We start from the raw sequence: 22,466 nt of genomic DNA on the forward strand, positions 1-22,466 counted from the left end.
AGGTTCAGTTCTGCCCCTATCCTTATGCAGCCTGATGAGACCAAGCCTTTTTTGGTCAAGGTCGATGCTTCATCGGTGGGGGTCGGAGCAGTTTTGTCTCAGGAGAACAAGGGTGGAGTACATCCTTGTGCCTTCTTTTCGAGGATATTTTCAGAAACCAAACTGAATTATGATGTTGGAAATCGGGAGTTGATGGCTATTAAACTTGCGTTTCAACATTGACGTCATTTTTTGGAAGGCGCTAGATTTCCTATTCAGGTTTTCACAGGTCATAAGAATTTGATCTATCTGGATGCTGCCAAGTGCTTGAATGCCCGTCAAGCTAGGTGGGCTCTTTTTTTTTCTCGGTTTCATTTTTCTGTTACCTATATCCCTGGTGCTAAGAATGTTAAAGCCGATGCTTTATCTCGCAGCTTCTCTCCCATGGTTGGTGCTGAGGAGGAGGGGAGCATTTTACAAGAAGGTGTTGTGATTGCTTCATTGGACTCCATTTTGGAAGATGAGATTCTTAAAGCACAGGAGAATGCCCCATCCAACACTCCCCATGGGAGGTTGTTTGTGCCTAGGACCTTTAGGAGAGATTTGTTTGTTGAGTGTCATGATTCTCGGTTGGCAGGTCATCCAGAAATTTCGGAAACTAAGAGACTTATCAGTCGCAGTTTTTGGTGGCCTGGATGGCAGAAGGAAGTCATTAAATGGGTGCGTCAATGTACTGTGTGTGCTAGGTCAAAGGCTTCACATACTCCTGCAGCGGGGTTTCTTTGCCCTCTGGAAGTTCCTAGTGCGCCTTGGACACATCTCACAATGGATTTTATTACTGATCTTCCTTTGTCCTAGGGTTTTACTGTCATCTGGGTGGTCGTGGACCATTTTAGTAAGATGTGTCACTTGGTTTCATTCATTAAGTTGCCCTGCGCCAAGACACTCGCTATGGCGTTTGTTAAGGAGATTGTCAAACTCCATGGCGTTCCCACAGATATTGTTTCTGATAGAGGACCTCAGTTTGTGGCTCACTTTTGGCATGCTTTTTGTGACTGGTTGGGAGTCCATTTGTCATTTTCGTCTGGTTATCATCCTGAGTCTAATGGACAGACTGAAAGAAAGAACCAGGATGTTGAACAGTTTTTGTGTTGTTTTGTGGCAGACAATCAAGAGGTGTGGTCTGAGTTTCTGCCTCTTGCAGAATTTGCTCCTAACAGTCATACATCCTCCTCTGCTGGGTGTTCTCCTTTTTTTTGTTGTACTGAGAGACATCCGTCTTTTGGTTCGTTCTCCAAATTAGGGTCGGCGGTGCCGGAGGAGAAGAATTTTTCCGGTGATTTGGAGAGAGTTTGGACTAATGTACGTTACAACCTTCAAGAGGCTAACAAGAAGTCCAAGAAGTATTTTGACAGGAAACGTAAAGAGGTTTTGTTTACTGTGGGTGACATGGTTTGGTTGTCCTCGAAGAACCTGCTGTTGAGGATTCCCTGGGTCCTAAGTTTGTGGGTCCATTTAAAGTGCTTCAGGTTAGGTTGGATGTCCCTACTTCCTGGAAGATTAATCCTGTGTTTCATATTTCCTTGTTGAAAAAGGCTGACGTATCTGATAGGGACGCCACTGTCACAGTTCCCCCTGTGGTGGAAGACAGCGAATTTGAAATTTTGCGTATCTTGAATTCTAGATGGCATAGAGGGAGATTACATTATCTTGTCTCCTGGAAGGGTTTCGGTCCCGAAGACAACTCCTGGGTAAGGACGGATGATGTCTCTGCTCCTAGGCTTGTTAAAGCTTTCCACACGAGGTTTCCGGATAGGCCTGGGCCTGGAAGATCCGGACGATCCTCATAAAAGAGGGGGTACTGTTAGAACCCTCCTGTTAGTTTTTTCTATCTTGTGTTTTGCGGTCACGTGACCATCTGCCTATATATTCCAGCTCCACCCTTCTGGCTTTGCTGGACTTCAGTGTTGTTTGACTATTTTGCTAGCCTGGTGCTTCGGTGCCTTTCTCTGTCAGTTTGCTTGGTCCTCTGGGACCTCTAGTACTTTTTGTCAGTTTGTCTTTTGTGTTCTACAACAATTTCTGTTTAGGAGGTGTCCCATTTTTGTCCCAGTTCTTAGTTCTTTTAGGGAACCCTCCCTTAATTATATAGGTCTTCGTTCAGACTAGCCGAGGATGAAGGTGGGTCTGATCACTAGGAACAGGCAGCCCCCTACATCGTAGGGATTCAGCTTAGTCTTACTCTAGGGACAGTTTTTCCTATCTTTCCTTAGTTCTTGTTGCAGATCATAACAACTGCGACCTCCACCACTTTTCCCAGGGGCATTGATATTGTCTTTTTATTCCACTGCGACCTCCACCATTCTTTCAACGGGCATTGCATTTCCTCCTAATTTTAGTCAGCTTTTGCTTTTCAATGCATAGGCGAACACTAAGGGAGATACACTCCCCAATAATGGGTAGAAGGTTTTTAGTATGCTGTAATCCACGTCTGTTTCAAGGGGCATTGCAGTTCCTCATAATTTTTGGAAAGCCTTCCATTCTCTGCTTAGGGCAACAGTGCACAGGTGACCCAGTTGCTATAAATGGAAAAAACAGTTCAGTTAAGGCCCTCTGACCTCCATGTCACTTCCAAGGGGCATAGGAGTGCCTCAAAATTTTTGGTAGGCATTGCACTACCTGCATGCCCTATAACTGTGTAGCAGAGCCGCTCGTTTTGGTACAGAAACATATCCTACAAAACATGTGTGGTTGACTGGCCTGATATTTATGTGAATGGTCCCTGCTCCTCCTGCTCTTTCTCCTTTGCCACCACCTCATCCATCATTCATCACCTGAAGCTTTGTTTTAACGGGAGTCATAGAACTGGGATAGTAGCAGGAAAACATCCAGCAATCCTCGGAGGAGGTAGGATATGCGCCAAAACGCTGACCACCTCAGGCCCAGCCACTACTACATACATTTACTTGCAGTTCAAGAAAACAAAGCAGACGCTAACTTCTATCATAATCATCATGCTCCTCACCTTGGCACTCTCAACTCCCCTGATGGAGATGCCAGGGTCCACCGGAGGAGTCTGGTTCTCTGGTGGGCACGTCCAATGCTGCCCTAAAGCAGGCCAGTCTAAGAAAAGTGTGGGGGAACTTCCAATGAGATTTAGGGGTGGCTGGGGACCGTGTGTGAACACCCGGCCATGGGGCGTCTGGGGACCAAGTACGGACACCCGCCCGCCCCCTGGTGGCTGGGGACCGAGCGTGGACACCCGGCCGCCGGGCAGCTGGGGACTGAGTATGGATACCTTGCTGCCGAAACAGCCATGAGGTAGTGGCCAGCTTTTGCCTCCTTCAACCTAAAAGGCCCCATTTCAAGTGTAAGCTAGCAGTATGGTATTTCAGCCTGGGGGATGGTGGGTGGCAGGTTGCACACTTACGCTTGTATTCCAAGAAAACAAAGCAGATGCTAACTTCTATCATCATCATCATGCGCCTCACCTTGGTACTCTCAACTCCCCTGATGGAGAAGCCAGGGCCCACCGGAGGAGTCTGGTTTTCTGGCGGGCTCGTCCTATGCTGCCCTAAAGCAGGCCAAACTAAGAAAAGTGTGGGGGAACTTCCAAGGAGAAATAGGGGTGGCTGGGGACCGTTTATGGACACCCGGCCGCCCCCAGGTGGCTGGGGACCATGTGTGGAAATCCCGGACGTGGGGCGGCTGGGGACCGATTATGGACACCCGGCCGCCCCCTGGCGGCTGGGGACCAAGCGTGGACACCCGGCCGCCGGGCGGCTGGGGAGTTAGTATGGATACCTCGCTGTCAAAGAAGCCATGAGGTAGTGGCCAGCTTCGGCCTCCTCCAAACTAAAAGGCCCTATTTCAAGTGCAAGCTAGTAGTATGGTATTGCAGCCTGGTGGTGGGTGGGTGGCAGGCTGCATACTTGTGCTTGCATTGCAAGGAATGGGTGAGGTACAATTGAACACTGCCCTGGTACAAGGACTAGCACGGGGATAGTTGCAAGTCAGCATCTTCTGATGCGGAAAGGATCAATTCTGATGGGCACACTTTTAGGCAGTGACATGGGTGTCAGAGATGCTTCCAGGGGTCTTCCCCATGCTGTTCCCATGTCTTTTCAGCACTGTATGCATGTGTCACACAGCACATGGCCAGATAAGATTGTAAAATGTTAAAATGACATTTCCCGGTGAATGCATTTGTCACGGTTGAAAGCAATACAAAAGTGCAAAAAGGCATAAAAAATGCTACTTGTGAACATAGCCCAAGGTGTGGAGGAGTATTTTTGTTTTTGGTTATTTATTTTACCTTATACACAAGTCTTTACCCTGGAAAGGAAGTTCCTTAACATATTTCACAGGAAAACCGTTTCAGTTTCATTTTTGATCGTTTTATTGTGAGCCCGTAAAAGTGGCTTAATACCTCTGACCTCTGACAGCAGTGACCTGGGGTTCAGAAATGCTTCCTGGGGCGATGCCCATGCTGTCCCCAGGTCTTTTGAGCACTGTCACTATCGTTTTGGGCACTTTTTAGGCTTTCTACAAACTGCCGGGGGTGCCGCCGCAAAAATGCTCGGGTCTCCCATAGACTAACATTGGGCTCGTTGCTCGGGTCGAGCACCCGAGTATCACGGTGAGCTCGGCCCGAGCTTCGAGTACCCGAGCATTTTAGTGCTCGCTCAACACTAGTGTTCATCCATCTTGCTCTCTTTAAATGTTAACAATTATTCCTTCTTTTCGGGATTGTTACTCATTGTACATTGAAAATTTCATTTAGCAAAAGCTCCCATCCTTCTTGGACATTTGTATCCTTTAGAACATCCAGCAATTGGACCTTTTCTACCTTCTTTCTGAGTCTATTAAAATCTGTCTTTCTGAAGTCCAACCTTAAAGTCTGAGCCCTCACATATCTTCCTCCTCTTGTAATGATCGCTACCTTCTAAATTCCCAGCCACCTTTATAGTGATGGTCACCAATATTGGCATCCCTTCATTTTTTTCATAGACTCTACAATATCTTCAGAAATAAATGGAAATGTACCAAAGTTATATCCTCAGGATTTTTTAATTAGTGGTCCAAAGTAATACCACAATAAAACATTGTTTTTCAACTTCCATGTTGCAATTTCAAAGAAGAAACAGAATAAACAGCATGTGCAGAAAAAAGGCACCCCTAATTAATACATGGATGCACATCCTTTGGCATTGCTGACAGCCTCCAAATGTTTCTTGTAGCCACCTATAAGCTTCTTGCACTTCTCAGCTGGAATTTTCTCCAACTCTTCCATTGCAGATTGTTCAAGCTCTTGAATGTTTGCAGGGTTCATTTACCCAATGGCAGATTTCAGCTCACCCCAAAGATTTTCAATGGGATTGAGGTCCGGACTCATTGCTGGCCATTTTAAAACAGTCTTTAAAACAGTAAATTTTTTCTTTTTCAAACCTTCCTGTGTACTTTTGGATTTGCGCTTTAGGTCGTTGTCTTGATGGAGGACCTATGATCTTCGACTCAAACCAAGTTTTCTTACACTGGGTAGGACATTACACTCTAAAATCTTTTGACAATTGTCTGATTTAATGATTTCTGTGATATGGTCAAAGCCTCCAGTACCAGACCCAGCAAAGCAACCCCACAGCATTATGGATACTCCACCTTGCTTAACTGTTGGTAAGGTGTTCTTTTCCTTATAAGCTTCATTGCATCATCTGTAAACAAACTGTTGATTTGCATTAACAAAACCTCTATTTATCGGTCGACCATGACAGCACCACGAGAGGGGATCCTCCCACCAAGGACAGGAAACCTACAGGCTTAAAAGGGGGCGGCCCTCTCTCTCGCCTCAGTTTGGTTTCCTGTCCTTGATGGAGGGAACCTATTGCAGGCTCATGGAAGAACTGGATGGTGACAGCTGTCGAGCAGCGCCCCTATCTGGGATAGGGAGCTCCAGCGTCTGCTATGCGGGTGCACCCCTATCTGGGAAAGGCACAGCATTCTTGCACTGGATAAGCAGGGGGCTGCACCCCTATCTATGGTGGCAGCCCTTTCATCATCTGCTTCAGCCAGGTTTGCACCCCCTTCTGTGGGGGGGTCTGCCCCTGGACCGATACGGACTGCAGTGGGACTGCGCCCCTATCTGGGGTGTCTGGCCCACCATCGCTCTGAAGATGATGCGGGTTGCGTGGGATGCTGTCCCCATCTACACCCAGCGGTGGTCGGTGCGCTGGATATCTGGGAGGCTGCTCCCCGATCTGGGGTAGCAGGCCCGTCGGTCTTAGCCGAGCCTACCTGGAGCGGTGGCGACTGGAACTTCCCGGCGCGAGGCTCGTGCGGGCGCACACTTCCAGCCTCCTCCTGTAAGACGCGGTCTGATGACCTCACCGCACCTCTGGACCCCGAAGTCCGGTCAGGTGCATCTAAGTGTACGTGCGGTATTAACCGCGGCGGCGTCCCTGTAGGAAAGTAAAAAAAAAAAAAAGAGGGAGATATATTTGATTAAAGTCAGGTGGCTGAAGGGTGGAACAGGTGCTATTTAACTGGCCCAGGCACCGCTGTTCAGGGCTTCCCAGCTTCATTCTCCCTATCATGGAGTCTGATAGTCAGCAGCAGCAGCAAGTTCAGCAGCCGCCATCTCCACCATCTCAGCGGCGGTTTGGGGAGCTCCAAAAAGTGCATCGCCCTCGCGTTACTGGTAATGCCCGGTCCTCAGGAAAACGAGGTTCAGTGTCTAAGTCCAGTCATCACGGCTCCAGCAGGATGGACGAATCTGCAGCCTCCAGGGATGATCCCCCGGCTGAGAAGGGTCCTTCCTCCAAATCGGTACAAGCCCTTTTGAGCCGCCTGTGTAAGTGATCTTCGAGAAAGTTCACTTATTAATGGAGTATCCCTTCTCCCCTTCTATTTTTAAAAGGGGAAGAAGTGTACCTCCAAGACCAAGCATTTTCAATGTGCACTGTGTAACACCATCCATCCTGACTCATATCCCAAAAAATTGTGTCAGCCCTGTATAAATCTGACGCTAGCAGAGGAGACCCCTAGTTTGGCCTCAGGATTGAAAACCTTGTTCAAGTCTGAAATTAGTAAAATCCTCTCTAAAAAGACTAAAGGAAAGGTGGATACAGGCCGTGAAGTCTCCCCAACCCCTGATGACTCCTTGTCATCGGCTTATGAGTTGGACTCGGACAACTCAGCCTCTTCATCATCCACTTCCTCAGACAGTGGTGCGGGTCAGCATTGTTTCCCACTTAATGAAGTTAATGGTTTGATTAAAGCAATTCTGTCAACAATGGGTATTACAGAGGCCAGACCAGAAAAATCAGTTCAGGACGTAATGTTCAGGAGGCTGGGGCAAAGGAAAAGAAGAAGTTTTCCCTTTAACGATAAATTTCAGGACTTGATATGTAGAGAATGGAAAAGGCCAAAGAGAAAGGGTATTCTCCCTCCGTTCTTTAAAAAAATACTCCTTTGAAGACTCAGCTTCTTCCTCCTGGGAGAAAGCCCCAAGAATAGATGTGGCTATAGCTAAGGCATCTTAGCGATCCTCTCTCCCCTTTGATGATATGGGGGCTGTAAGGTAGCGCTATTCATCACGCTGAGGGCACTCACTTCACCCGGTCAATTAAAGCACACATGCAACATTTTCCGGTAATATGTAGTCCAGCAGTTTATTACACCTCATAAACCGCACATAACATAGTCAATCTCTGTGGCTCGCAGGAATGTTGCACATGTATCCTAGAGCCTTTTTAGTGGCAGCTATGCCCACTTGGCTTCAAATACAGAGTTCAACAAGGTACAGCAACAATATTCACTTATAGCGCCGATTTACCTTTGCCGGGTCTCAGCTGCTTCTATCAGCTCGGTTCTGCCACAGCTGTGGCTTTAAGGCTTCCCAGACGTAATCTCCAAGCCACGTGCCTTCCAAGGCTACTGGTATCTCAACCACAAGGATCCAGCCTCTGCCTTCCAGGCTAGTGGAGTCCCACACAGGGACCAGGCCTCTCGCCTTCCAAGGCTACTGGCATCTCAAAAACAGGGATCCAGCCCCTGCCTTCCAGGCTTCACCAGGCCTCTCTCTCCCTGTTTCAAAACCACCAGGATTTATATATCCTTCTGTGCACACAGGACCTGTGATGATGTCACAGTCATGTGATCAGTCACCTGAGGGGGAGGTAAGTAGTCAGCCAGAACACACCCCCTGGACATTTTAGCAATTCAGCAAGGCGCTGCATTACATATCCCCCCCTCTGTTCAAACTTGTGGGGTGGAACACATAATATAAACAAACACATTATAACCCACCGTTCACACAGACCATGTACTTGACAATTGCGCTGCTCAGCCCCTGGAACATTAGTCATCAACATTATCCCACTTCTTAGGGACCTACTATCTGTCATTGTCACTAACTTTGTCAAGTCACATTTCCGAGTCGTAACCTTGTCAGACCTCCCCCGCTCCAAGCGGTCAATACACCAGTGTGACTTACTTGCCCTTGTATCTACGGTCAGGTCTGACTTCGTGCTGTCCCGTACTCTATTGGGTCGTTCGTATGGGCCTCTCAGACCTGAGTTACTGGAGGTCTCACTATCTCTAAACCCATGCCCACTATCCTCAGGAGATCTTGAAAGGTCTCTAACTTCTACTGTAGCCGTTCTATTATTTGGAGGGCCCTTTCTCTGTCTGGTCTCTCAATTTATAGACGGCTGCCAACTTCTGCTGCTCAGACGATGCTGTCTTTCCATTCGCAGGTAGGTCACTCGGTACTCCATCAGCTTGCGTACATATACAAGATTTTCTTTCATTCCTACAGCGGAGAATGACACCATGCCGTCTTCATCTGGTATTCAGTCCTGATGATCACGAGGACTGCTTACTTTCATAACACCAGACTTCGTTACCATCATTTGCATGGCTTGGCCATTTCTCCCAATGAGCTTTCTTACCAGAGCATGAGGCACCCGGATGACTTCTTCCCGCAGACTTTGGGCTTTTCTCATAAGCTCCAGTTGTCTAATGGCTTGTTCCGTCTTCAACCGGACAAATCGCTTCGTGCGAATACATCGCCAGTGCATGTCACTTAGGATAGCCACCCTCTTCACTGTGACTTTGGTTGTGGACAGTACCACCAGCTGTTTAGCTTCTGAGGTCGAGTACACCTTACAGGCTCCCACGGCCTTCTTGAACTCTTCATGCACTGACTCTCTGGTGCATTCTTCTCTCAAATCTTTGGGTACATCTATGAGACACTTGTACCGAGATGTTTCTATCTCACCAGAGGTCTCCAAATAATCATCTGGCTCAGGTTTCAGGGACAACTGACTTTCAGCTTCTTCACCCTGTATACTTCCCCTGAGCTGACCCACAGCTATGAATTCAAGAATTCTCATCTTGACCACTTTCATTTCATACTTATCTTCTTTTAACACTCTTTCAGCTCTCCTCAGGTCCACATTCTCATGGTATAAAGGATTAAGCGCAACTTGTTTTCCCTTTTCCTTCTCTAAGAAGGCCTCATTCACTGACTGGTACTTTGACAGGCGACCTTTGAGCTCAACAACTTCTTCCTCTAGCTCAGCTACTCGCGCCTCAGCAACCAATCTCTGAAGCTCTTCCTGCTTCAACTGCTCCTATATCAGCAGAATTCTCTCACACCTCTCTGTCTCCAATGCGCCCACTCAGGTCTCGACAGCCAGTCTCTCAAGCTTCTCTTGCTTTAAATGGGCTTGTAACGTCTCCTTGAGCTCTTTGATCTCGGCTCTTACATTCACCAAATCATCCAAGCTCGCATTATTCGAAGAGGCATTTGCTTCATACCTCCCTTCTCCGATAGACTCCTCCATCCTGCAGATTCTATCCTTATGGCACGTCTCTGACCTCTGGAGATCACCACAGAACATCTGCAGCTCCTTCACCTGAGCTTCCAGACCTGGGATCTTTCTGCGGAGATCATCATTCTCATCACGGGTGTCCTGTAGAGTAGTCTCAGACACTTGGCGCATGTGCTCTGCATTAGTTTTATCATCCTCTAGTTTTTCCTTAACCTTGAGGAGATCCTCATAGTCTCTCTTGATTTGTTGCAGTTCCCTATTGAACTTTTCATGCCTCTTTTATGCCTCACGGTCGTGACCAGACACTTCATCTTTTATTGCCTCTTTCGGGGCGGATAGCTCCCGGTCTCGCTTGTACAGACAGTCCACAATCCGCTCCTTCTCCTGCATTAGAGGTGTTACTTGGTCCTGGAATTGCTGCAGCTCCCTCATGAGTTCACCATACTCCTTGGAGTAACACAGCTCCCGCTTGAACTGTTCGCGCAGACATTCTAGGTTTTGGTCACGTCCAGAAACTTCATCCTACAGCGCCTCTTTTAAGGCAGACAGCTCCCTATCCCTCTGGTGTAGACCCTCATCCAACTTTTGCTTCACCTGCACCAGCTCTAACTGTGCCAGGGAGAAACAATCTTTCATCTCGCACAGCTCATCTTCAAACTCTGCTTTGTCAAGCTCAAAATGAAAAACCTCCTCTTTATTTTTCTGGAACTTTTCCTTCCAATTGTTGACTTCCTCCAGTTCTCGCTGTAAGTTCCTCACAACTTGGTTTATTTTCTGCCGTTCAGACTACAGGCTCAACTGGTCTGAGGACACGTTCTCCAGGTTTTTCCTTAGTTGCTGCACGTCACTCTGATACTGCTGCCTGACAGGCTCCAGCTCCTGGTCAGGATTGGCCACCTCCTCATTCAGGGCTGCCGATTCCTGATCCTTCTGTCTCAGTAGATTAACCTGCTTGTAACCAATCTGTAGAACTGCATCCAACTCTTCCACCTGATCTTCTAGAGGAGGATCCACACTTGGAATAAAGGCACACAACATTGGATTTTCTTTATTTGCCCTTTCAGCAAAGGCTACAGGAGCAACATTTTTGTGGAACTTGCGCCGTCGACGACAAGAGGGGGACTTTCTCACCTCGTTTTTCTCCTCCTGACTGAACTCTCTTTCTACTGACGTAGTGTCACCGTCAGATATGGGGTCTGTGTTACTCCCCATGGTGTTGTCGACCAACAAGTCACCTCCCACTTTGACGTCAACCCCTTCTACTGGAGCTAACCCGTTATCAATGGTTAAATTGTCATTTTTTGGCGGTACCAACCCACAACCAGTAACCAATTTTTGTTTTCTATACTCCACGCTCTTTTGAAACTTCGCCCCCTTTTGAGACCACTCTTCCTTTTGGACACACACCCCTGTAGGGGGATTTTTAAAAAAAACCCTCGCGATAGTCTTAGGACCCAGTTGATAACATCTCTTACCACCTCCCCGGGCACTCTGGGACAATACCGGCGCCCCAGGAGAACTCTCAGAATGGTCCGCTGCCGCCATTCTATACGGTGCCAACAGCTCCTGTCGTTCCTGCACCATGTCCTGTTGCCATAATTTTAACAGGTACCTTAACCGTTCAGCAGCTTCAGTTTCATCTGCTGCTCCCTTCACAGCCATCTTTATCTGCTCTTGCGTTTCTTCAGAAAACTCTATTTTGCTGAAGAGTGTTTGCAGCCGGTGCATCATTAACCTTAAAGCCCTTAATAAGTTTTTGTTAGTTCCCACCTTTAAGATGGAATCCATTAAATCTACAATAAAGTTACTTTTCTCAGGCTGTTACATGGTAGTGTTAGATCTAAAAGACGCCTATTACCATGTACCTATACATAGGGATTGCCTGAAATACCTTAGGGTGGCTTTGATCATAGATGGAGAAATTAAACATTTCCAGTTTAAAGCCTTACCATTCGGTCTGGCCATAGCCCCCAGGGTATTTACTAAGGTTATAGCGGAAGTCATGGCTCATGTTAGGGAACATAATATCTTAATTATCCCTTACCTGGATGATTTCTTGATAGTTGGAGACTCAGCCTCCCAATGTGATGATCATCTTAAATTAGTATCCTCCATCCTAGAAAGTCTGGGCTGGATCCTAAATCTAGAAAAGTCCAGGGTAGTGCCTTCAAAAATACAACAGTTCTTGGGTGTTATGCTGGATTCAGATCTTCAAATATGTTTCCTCCCGGAAGCCAAAAAACAAAAGGTTAAAATTCTAGTAGAGAAAGCATTATCAAACCCGGTCATGTCCCTTAGAGCTGCGATGTCCTTGTTGGGTACCCTGTCATCTTGCCTTCCCGGGGTTCTGTGGGCACAATACCTCTCAAGGGTTGGTGTGTCCTTGTCACCCCGATCAGTTGAGTCCTTGCAGTCATGGGTGAACGAGGCGAACCTGTCACGAGGTGTTCCCTGGGTGTTTAGAGTCACTAAAATAATTACAACCAATGCAAGCTTCCGCGGGTGGGAGGCCCATCTTGCGGATATGTTTGCCCAGGGGTCCTGGTCAGATGCTGAAAAGGGTCTTTCCTCCAACAATAAAGAACTGCTAGCAGTGGATAAGGCGATTAATAATTTCTTGCCTTTCGTTCATGATAAGAACGTTAAAATCCTTTCAGATAATTAATAGGATACCTGTAGCTTACGTGAACCATCAAGGGGGTACACGTTCTGGATCACTGATGAGAGTGACGGATCATCTTTTTCAGATTTCGGAATGCCATCTCCTTTCCTTAACGGCCCTCCACATCAAAGGAAAAGAAAACATAAAAGCAGACTACTTAAGCTGTTTTTCTCTGAAGCAGGGCGAATGGGAACTAAAGCAGGACATTTTTTCCCAAATAGTCCGAAAATGGGGACTTCCGGTGGCAGATCTATTTGCCACAAGGCTAAATCGAAAGACAGAGCTCTTTTGCTCCCTAAATCCCAGAGAAAACCCCTTGGCAGTGGACGCTCTCCAAATAACTTGGGATTTCAGTCTGGCCTATGCCTTCCCCCCAATTAAATCTCCTTCCCATGGTCCTAAGAAAGATCAGAGGACAAGGCAAGGGTCCTTCTGGTCGCCCCGTTTTGGCCCAGGAGGCCCTGGTTCTCAAGCCTGAGGAACATGTCCATCTCCGATCCTTGGGTCCTACCCGAAATTCCGGATCTCCTCAGCCAGGGCCCAATAATCCATCCTCAAGCTCCTGGCCTCCATTTGATGGTGTGGAACTTGAGAGGTCTCTGTTAGAACGCAAAGGATTCCCCCGAGATGTAGTGGCTACACTAATGCATAGTAGAAATCCTGTCACTACCAGGATTTATGCTAGAACTTGGAAACATTTTTTATCTTTCTCGGGTTCTACAGTTGGTGAGGGGGCGCCAATTGGTAAAATTTTAGAATTTTTACAGAAGGGCCTCGAGTTGGGGTTGGCAACAAGTACCCTTAAAGTCCAAGTCTCTGCCTTAGGTGCCCTATATAACTGCGACTTGGCAGGAAATTACTGGATTTCTCGCTTTATCAAAGCTGTGTTTAGGTCCAGGCCTGTTATCAAAAGCAATTTAGTACCCTGGGATCTAAATTTAGTTCTAAAAGCATTAACTGGTTCTCCTTTTGAACCAATAGATTCAGGATCCCTTAAGTCCATCTCCCTTAAAACAGCGCTTCTATTAGCCCTAACATCAGCTAGAAGGATTAGTGACATCCAGGCTCTGTCTTCAGCTTCACCTTTCACTCAGATCCTGGATGATAGAATAATTCTTAGAACTGACCCAGCATATCTCCCTAAAGTAGTTTCCCTTTTCCATAGACTCCAAGAAGTAATACTACCCTCATTCTGTCCTAATCCAAGCAACCAAAAAGAGGCAGAATTCCATAACTTAGATGTAAGAAGATGTGTGATTAGGTACCTTTCGGTCACCCAGGCTTTCAGGAAAAATAGTTCCTTGTTTATCTCCTACCAAGATGTTAGAAAGGGGCTAAAGGTTGCTAGGTCCACCATAGCCAGGTGGATCAGGGAGGCTATTACCCTAGCCTATGTCTCCAACGGTGAGGAAGCGCCACAGGGGTTGAAGGCTCACACTGTAACGGGTCTGGGAGGTGGAACCTCTGAGCAACGATACAAAGGGGCAGTCCTTGTAAGGAAGCGGGTGGCTCCCAGGGTAGGCGGGCACGTAGTCACGGCAAGTGACGGGGACAGTCTCTGGGTAGAAAGGGCAGGAGGTCACGGCAAGTGACGGGGACAGTCTCTTGACAGGCGGGGGGTCACGGCAAGTGACGGCTAAGCCTCCAGATAGGCTAGCAGGCGGGTAGCAGGTGGACGCTCCCAGGTGAGCGGGCAAGAGTCTCTGGACAGGCAGGTGGTCACAGCAGGTGACGGCAGAGCCTCCAGGTAGGCTAGCAGGCAGGTAGCAGATGGACGCTCCCAGGTGAGCGGGTAAGAGTCTCTGGACAGGCAGGTGGTCACAGCACGTGACGGCAGAGCCTCCAGGTAGGCTAGCAGGCAGGTAGCAGATGAGCGCTCCCAGGTGAATGGGTAAGAGTCTCTGGACAGGCAGGTAGTCACAGCACGTGACGGCAGAGCCTCCAGGTAGGCTAGCAGGCAGGTAGCAGATGAGCGCTCCCAGGTGAGCGGGCAATCAGATCCATAGACAGACTGGCAGGGCTGTTAGGCAGACTGTCGGACCGCATTAATGCAAGTAGATAGACAAGTATCAGGCAGGTATCAAGCAGGAAACTGGCAGGTAACTGGCAGGTAACTGGCAGGTATCTGGTAACGGGACCTGAGGGCTGAAGCAGAGTGATAGGGAGAATGGTAATCTAGGCTGTGGTCCCTCCTTAGACTTTTTCATCTCTGCAATTCTCTCGCGGTGCTGTCATGGTCGACTAATAAATTCATAAGTTACTTACCAGTAACAGGATTTTTCGGAGACCATGACAGCACCCTTATATTCCCTCCATTCACTTTATGGGAGCACTCCTCATCTATTAATTACAATTTTCTCACTTAGTGATGTTGTATAAAAATATTATTTTTATGATTGTTTGCTATGTCTACTAACCTGATGGTCCTCTCAATGCTCTGTAATCCAAACTGAGGTGAGAGTGAGGGCTGCCCCTTTTTAAGCCTGTAGGTTTCCTGTCCTTGGTGGGCAGATCCCCTCTCGTGGTGCTGTCTTGGTCTCCGAAAAATCCCGTTACCGGTAAATAACTTATGACTTTTTGTTTCATCTGTCCACAGAACATTTTCCCACATTGTGGTTTGGCAAGGTACTCTTTGGCAGATTAGTCTTTCCTTTTTATGTATTTTCTTCAGCAATTTTTTCTTCCTTGGCTTTTGTCCATAAAGCTCTGCTTGGCTTAGTGTGCGACATATGATTCTTGTTGAAACCATGACCCCAGAGCGTTCTGGGTTGGCCTTCAGGTCTTTGAATGATTAACTTGGTGTTTTTTCCACCATTCACATCAACCTTTGAAGACATCTCTTGTTAATGTTCCTCTTTACCCCACATCCAGGGATGTTCTTGACAGTTCCATGGTAGACAAACTTCTTAATAACAATACGCTCTGTTGAAACTGTGATACCAAGGTCTTTGGAATTGGCCTTATACCCTTTGGAAGTCTTGTGTTTACTAATAATAGCAGTTCTGATGTCCTCAGACAGCTCCTTGTTTTCACCATTGTGCCAAAGTAACAGGGCCTACCATGTGGCTTTTTTAAACACTGAAGTAATCATTCAGATCCTTTTGTTCTCAATTTACCTTTTGAAAGCTAAAGTTGTTAGCGAGAAAATATATGAATTTTCTGGACCTATTACATTTGCTTCAGAGAGATTCCCAACAAATATCTGGATAGTTAAAATCTCCCATGATCACTATGTCACACTTTTTTGAAAACAAAGACATCTAATGTAAAAATAATTCATCCATATCTTTAGTCTGTCCAAGGTGGCCTATAGTAAACGCTTATAATAGTGTCCTTTTTGTTCATCTCTTCTTGTATTCTTACCCAAACAGTTTCTAATAGAACTACCATTGTCTAAAGCTTAGATCTCTGGAGAAATACGCTTTCGTAACATACAATGCAACACCCCCTCCCATTTGTTAAGCCTGTTTCTAATAAATAATTAGTAGCCTTCAAGGTTTATATTCTAATCATGTGTATCATCCAACCAAGTTTCTGTGATGCCTATAACATCATATCTCTCTTCCTCTGTTAGCAGGTCAAATTCTTCTTGTTTGTTTCCCATGCTCTGTGCATTTGTATAAACACTTTTTAGTTTGTAGTCAGTTGCTCTTGCTTCTTGTTCTGTTCCATGATTGGGACATTTACAGAATATCCTGGACATTTTATTTACTGTATTGCATGTCTTTCTATTTACATGTATTTTAGGTTGTTACTATGCAGTAATGTTGACTTTCTTTAAGTCTGTCCCTTCACTCCCCCTGTCTTCCTCTCATGTGACTGCAGCTAACCTCTCCATTCTTCCCTAGATTCTCTCAGTTACCACCTTGTCACCATTAGAATGTCATGTACTTTCAGCCTGTATCAGGAAAAGTTATTTTTACCTGCTGCTATGTTTGCATTATAACAAGAATTCTTAAAGAAATGAAGCCTCTTCTGAATTCTTCACAGTGTGCCTGCTTGTAGCCAAGTTAAAGCTATCTGTGACTATCGCTTCCATGCAAGTAAGGTGAAGAGACCCCATCTCAACAGAGCCATATTTACAGCCACAGGTCATGGGGACAGAATAGTAAAAATAACTACCCAGATTCATCTGTAAGCCAGCCACAGCTTCTATAAAGCCACAGAACATTCAGCAGAGCATCTGCTCTCAGCATATAAGAGACCATACAGTGTTGTTTCTCCCTGTGACTTAAGATGGCTAAGGGAATGACTACCCAGTCTCTGCCAGAACCATTGTTAGAGGAAGAATGCATAGAACTTGATCTACTTTCCAGTGAGAAGGCTAAACGTCCCACAAAGCCTTCATGGAAGGTTAGAGAGAATCTTGAAGTCAGTAAACATGAACTTTCCTGTGATACAGCAGACTTGTGTCAAAAACTGCTGAGTCACATGGACAGCCTGTCCATGTTTGCTTCTCTAAAACTACCACCAGAGGGAGCCCTTGCCCAACTGTGTTCAGATTATCAACTGTATGTGAAAACAGATGAATATACCACCATTTTACAAAAATGTAAACTTTCTGTTTCTTGTAAAGAGCTGCAAGCCTTCCAACAACTTGAGAGAGAAAGCAAGCCTTCCAACAACTTGAGAGAGAAAGCAACTTGCAAGCCTTCCAACAACTCTGAGAGAGAAAGCATGGTGTGTGATATTAAAGCCATGACAGAGGCACAAATTGCATTAATGGCTGAGAAGTCAGCTTGTATTTCTGGTTCATCCTGGCAGTCAAAGCGATCATCTAAGTCACACTCTTCAAAATCTTCAACCCTCAGCGAACAGCTTATAAGAGCATGTGCTGAAGCCGAGGCTACTAAGGTACAAGCTGCCTTTGCTCAAAAGAAAACTGAAATGGAAGTAGAGGCAGCCGACACAGCATGCCAAAAGGTAGAAATGGAAGCCAACGCAGCACGCCAAAAGACAGAAATGGAAGCCAGCGCAGCACACCAAAAGGCAGAAATGGAAGCCAGCGCAGCACGCAAAAAGGCAGAAATAGAGGCCCTAGAGAGGGAATGTGAACACGTCACTGCCATGGCAAGGTTAAAGGTCCTTGAACAAGCCATAAATGGGAGCCAATGAGACAGCATCAGTTTAAGTGAATTTGATAGTGAAGACCCCCTTAAGCGTACACCAGACTATGTACAAAGCCAAGATAATTCACCCCTGATTCCAGCAATCAGTCCTAATGTCACAGACATTCCCCTAAGGCAACAGGACACAGAGCGTGTATCAGCATCCTGCATTCAAGGTCAGTACAATAGACTGCCAACCCTTCATTCTGATCCTCCTCCATGCACCAGAATGTACCAGGCCCCTGCACTTCACCAAACCCTATAGACAGAAGCACGTGCAGGCCAATATGCAGGCAAGTCATCACATTCCGGTCAGCCAAACATTTCCAGTCCGATGTGTGGCGGAAACAGTTGCTGGACTGAATGCCTATGCTGCACCATATTTTCCTGCATTCCTATGTCAAAACACCACAGACTGCATTAACAATGCTACCCAGCCAGTAACTGCCTTTCCAAAATCAGAGAATGCTGATATGTTCGGCTTTACAAGGTACATGATTCGCCGTGATCTAACCAAGGTCGATCTTACAAAGTTTGATGATCAACCTGAAAACTACAGGGGTTGGAAATGTACCTTTAAAACCACAATCAGTGACCTCGGCATCACCGCTGCCGAAGAACTAGACCTGCTGATCAGGTGGCTTGGGCCACAATCCACAGAACGGGTCAAGAGACTTAAATCTGTCCACATCAGTAATCCAATGGCTTGTCTCACTGCTGCATGGGAGAGAATAGAGCGAAACTATGGTAGTCCTGAAGCCATAGAAATTGCCCTGTTCAAGCGTCTAGATGATTTTACAAAACTATCCGGTAAGGACAGTGCAAAATTTTAAGAGCTCAGTGACCTCCTGTTAGAGCTTCAGATGGCCAAAGCAGACCCACACCTGCCTGGCTTCAGCTACCTGGACACTGCTCGTGGGGTAATCCCAATAGCTTCAAAGCTACTATCCTATATCCAAGAGTGGTGGGCCATGCTTGGATCAAAATACAAAAGGGAAAAACAAGTCTCCTTTCCTCCATTTTCCTACTTCTGTCAGTTTATCAAAAACATTGCAGAGTGTAAAACTGATCCAAGTTTGTTCCACGAAGGACCCAGTGGCCCTGGTTCATTCCCTCCCAAGTATGAAAGTCCACGTTCAAGCAACAGAAACCGCAGCAGTCCAGTGTCAGCAAAGAAGGCGGACATTCTCCCCACACCTTCACTAGCTCCAGACACGAGCTAGGTATGTGAAATGATCGAAAATCCTAATCGTGTGTGTCCCATTCATAAGATGACACATCCCCTAAAGAAGTGCATCGGCTTCAGAAAGAAACCCCTTCAGGAACGCAAGGAGTTTCTAAAGAAGTTTGGGGTATGTTACAGATGTTGTGCATCTACTGAACACTTTGCTAAAGACTGTAAAATTTCAATTAAGTGTTTTGAGTGCGACAGCGAGGACCACGTACAAGAGCTTCATGCATCCCAACCTGACTCTGCACCGCTTACGTCTTCCCCCACCACAAGGCATTGCGGGGAGAATGCAGAGCAACCAGCAATTCCTACCAAAATATCTTCTTCATGTACAGAAGTCTGTGCAGAAGAACTGTGTGACAAGATATGTCTGGTGAACGTGCATCCTAAGGGCCATCCAGAGAAAACCGGAAAGATATACGCCATTCTGGACGATCAGAGCAACTGATCCCTTGTAAGGTCAGAATTCTTTGATCTGTTTGACTTAAAGGGAAACGCTCACCCCTACAATCTGGGCACCTGTAGTGGTGTTACAGAGATCTCTGGCAGAAGAGCCAATGGACTCATAGTATCTTCTCTTGAGAATAATGTGAAGATACCCCTACCCACTTTGGTCGAGTGCAACCAGATACCATCCAACAGAGAGGAGATCCCTACTCCCGAGGTTGCTCTTCGTCACCCCCATCTAAAGACTATAGCCAACAAGATTCCAGCTCTTGACAACAGCGCGAACATCCTGATCCTGCTTGGCAGAGACATTCTGCGGCTGCACAAGGTACGTTGGCAAATCAATGGGCCACATTATGCTCCATTTGCTCAATGCTTTGATCTAGGCTGGGTTATCATAGGTGATGTCTGCATGGAAAGGACGAAGAGACCTGCAAGGATCTTCTCATTTAAGACTCATGTCTCACCAAATGGTCACAATACTCACTTTCAACCATGCCCACATCTTTACTGGGTGAAAGAGAAGCCGAGTAACAGTAAGTGGCAGCAAGAAACCCCTGACAACATGAACACCTTCCTGTCCTGTGATGACAACCTCAGGTCAACAGTGTTAAATTCTTCAAGTGATGACAACCGGCTGGTACCTGCAAGAGAAGACAATGGAAACTATCTCAGGTTCTTATGGCACTAGGACAATGACATCTACAACAAGGTCATAGACTATCGGACGAAGTTACATGTCTTCGCTAACAGCCCCTCACCTGCTGCAGCAATCTGTGGACATAGACAGACAGCCCAGGAAGGTGAGAGAGTATGGATCTGATGCTCCTCTATCTGTGGATAACAACTTCTATGTAGATGATGTGCTTAAATCTCTACCCACAAGTGAAGAGACATTTGATCTGCTCTCTGAAGCACAGGAAATGTTGTTAACAGCGAAACTCAGACCCTTACTAGATCGTCTCCATCAGCTGGGAGATAATGAAAGCATTTCCATCTGAGGACAGTACAACGAGGATCTTGATTTGGGTTCTTACGTTCCTTCTATACAACGCAGCCTTGGTCTACTCTGGGACATTAAACAGGACATGTTCTCATTCCAGGTGTCTGTCTGCATTAAACCCTTCGCCAAACGAGGAGTCTTACCTGTTGTGAACAGCACCTATGATCCTCTCGGGTTTACAGCACCCATCACCATTCAAGGCAAGATTTTGTTAAGACAGTTGACTTCTGAGAACATGGATTGGAACTACTGTCCCAGAAACCATAAACGTGGCTGCACCCAGCCCTTGTGACAACACCTGGCTGTCATTTCCAAGTTTTGTTCCAGAGGACCCTTGTTCTGTCAATGCTGGCAGCACATTTGAATTTGACGAACCAGTCACTGACGGGGAGACCAGACCCATCATCTCTACACACGGCATATCTATGACTCCAATGTTAAAGTTGAGGCCTCATCTCTCTGGAAGCTTCTTGAGCTTGTCACCGGTTGTGCAGGCTGGTATTCGCCTTACTTATAGCAAGTGCTTCAAGGGTGAAGGCATCACAGCAAGGACATCGCTTCTGAACACAGTTTACGGTGGGGAGTCTACCGCCACATACCTCTAGCTGTCTTGGAAAATTGAACTTTCTCCAGCGGATTGTTGGGTTGGTGGAAGTGTTGAGGAATTCAGGCCTCCATCTGAAAGTTGGACTACAACTGTTGTTATTGTTTTTGCTGGTGTATTTCTTTTGTCTTTTAGGTCAACAATGACATCCCCAGAAGACATCACGTCATAGAATTATTGAAATCTAAAGATTTCAGATGGGGAGTGTTCTGTCCCATGATTGGGACATTTACAGAATATCCTGGACATTTTATTTACTGTATTGCATGTCTTTCTATTTACATGTATTTTAGGTTGTTTCTATGCAGTAATGTTTACTTTCTTTAAGTCTGTCCCTTCTCTCTCCCTGTCTTCCTCTCATGTGACTGTAGCTAACCTCTCCATTCTTCCCTAGCTTCTCTCAGTCACCACCTTGTCAACATTAGAAGTTCATGTGCTTTCAGCCTGTCTCAGGAAAATATATTTTTGCCAGCTGCTATGTATGCATTATAACAAGAATTCTTAAAGAAAACAAGCCTCTTCTGAATCCTTCACAACGTGCTTGCTTGTAGCCAAATTAAAGCTATCTGCGACCATCGCTTCTATGTAACTAAGGTGAAGAGACCCTGTCTCAACAGATCTATATTTACAGCCACAGGCCATGGGGACAGAATACTCCTCATCATTCAAGACTTGTTGTCTTTGTTCTTTATTTGCACTTCTAATAGAAGGGTTCTCAAAAGAATTCATTAACTATATACTTTTCCTGCCTGTATATTTCCCATCCCATTCTGTTCTAGTTTAAAGCTCTCCTGATGAGTGTAGTAAAGTGTGTTACAAATATGTGTCTTCCTGTTTTCATAAGATGCAACCCATCTCTACTAAGGAGTCCATCATACAGGTAATTCACTCCATGGTCAAGAAACCCAAAAGGTTGCTGACAGCAACATCGATGTAGCCAGTTGTTCACCTGTATAATCCTGTTCATTCTCCTTGTTTCATGTCCATCCACTTGGAGGATGGATGAGAAGACGACCTGCACTCCCAATTCCTTCACTTTCCGGCCTAAGTCTTCAAAGTCTCTATATATAGTTTCCAGGTCCCTTTTTTCTGTGTAATTTGTTCTTACATGTATTAATAGCCATGACTTCTCGTTTGTAGCATCTAAGAGTCTTGATATCCTATCAGACAGATTTGATTTGGGCACCTGGAAAACAGCACACTTCTCGTGAGGTGATGTCCTGTCAGCAGATAGCAGCTTCTAATCCTCTGAGTAGGGACTCTCCCACGACCACCACTCTCCTTTTCTTCCTCACCACAGCGCTTATTTTTCTCCCTTCCAGAGGCTTCTGATTGCCTACTGGAGTGTTGTATGTGGGCAATTTTTATGTACATCTGCATAGTTGTCCTGTTTGAGAGCCTGGAAGCAGTTCTTCAGCGGTATGGCTGCTGACTGCCTCCTCATCCTCCTGCTTCTTTGGGTCACATGCTTCCATTTCTCTTCTACTGCAGGTAGATTGAAAGGTACGCTGAAAAGTTCTTCTCTCGCAAAATTCTGAAGAGATTCTTTTACTCTGTCAAGGAAATCCTCATCTACTTTGATCAGTGTAGCTATTTTCT

This window comes from Phyllobates terribilis, unplaced genomic scaffold, assembly GCF_046119375.1.
Source record: "Phyllobates terribilis strain yellow unplaced genomic scaffold, ASM4611937v1 Scaffold_2__4_contigs__length_985480577, whole genome shotgun sequence".
Classification (NCBI taxonomy): Eukaryota; Metazoa; Chordata; class Amphibia; order Anura; family Dendrobatidae; genus Phyllobates; species Phyllobates terribilis.